Genomic DNA, 450 nt, shown 5'->3' with positions numbered 1-450 from the left:
TACTAATTTTTGAGCCAAATCAATTTATTTTATCTAATTTTGATAAAAATAATATAGTTTAATCAATTATATGTATTAAATTTTAATTATTTAAAATTATTTTTAAAAAAATATTTCAAACATCTTTATCTAAACCACTCCTCCTCATTGTTGTCACGACCTTGTTAGAGAGAGAGAAAACAAGACATCATGCATAGTTTACAGATAAAATAAGGGAGCAACAAGAAAAAACAAAGTAAAGGCAGGAGGATGACTTGCTTTTGTAATTTCTTAATCTAATCTTAACACTTCCAAGTTCCAACACATGATTAGAATATGGGCCTGGTTTCTGTCTTTCTCTACAAAGCCATTCGTCTGTCTCTTCTGTATGTAATGTTGCTACCACAATTTCAACCCACAATTTGACTTATTTATACTATATAGCACAAGGCCTAGAGATTACTGAGCCGG

Source organism: Arachis ipaensis, chromosome B06 (assembly GCF_000816755.2).
Source record: "Arachis ipaensis cultivar K30076 chromosome B06, Araip1.1, whole genome shotgun sequence".
NCBI classification, from domain to species: Eukaryota; Viridiplantae; Streptophyta; class Magnoliopsida; order Fabales; family Fabaceae; genus Arachis; species Arachis ipaensis.
This window is presented reverse-complemented; position numbering follows the sequence as displayed.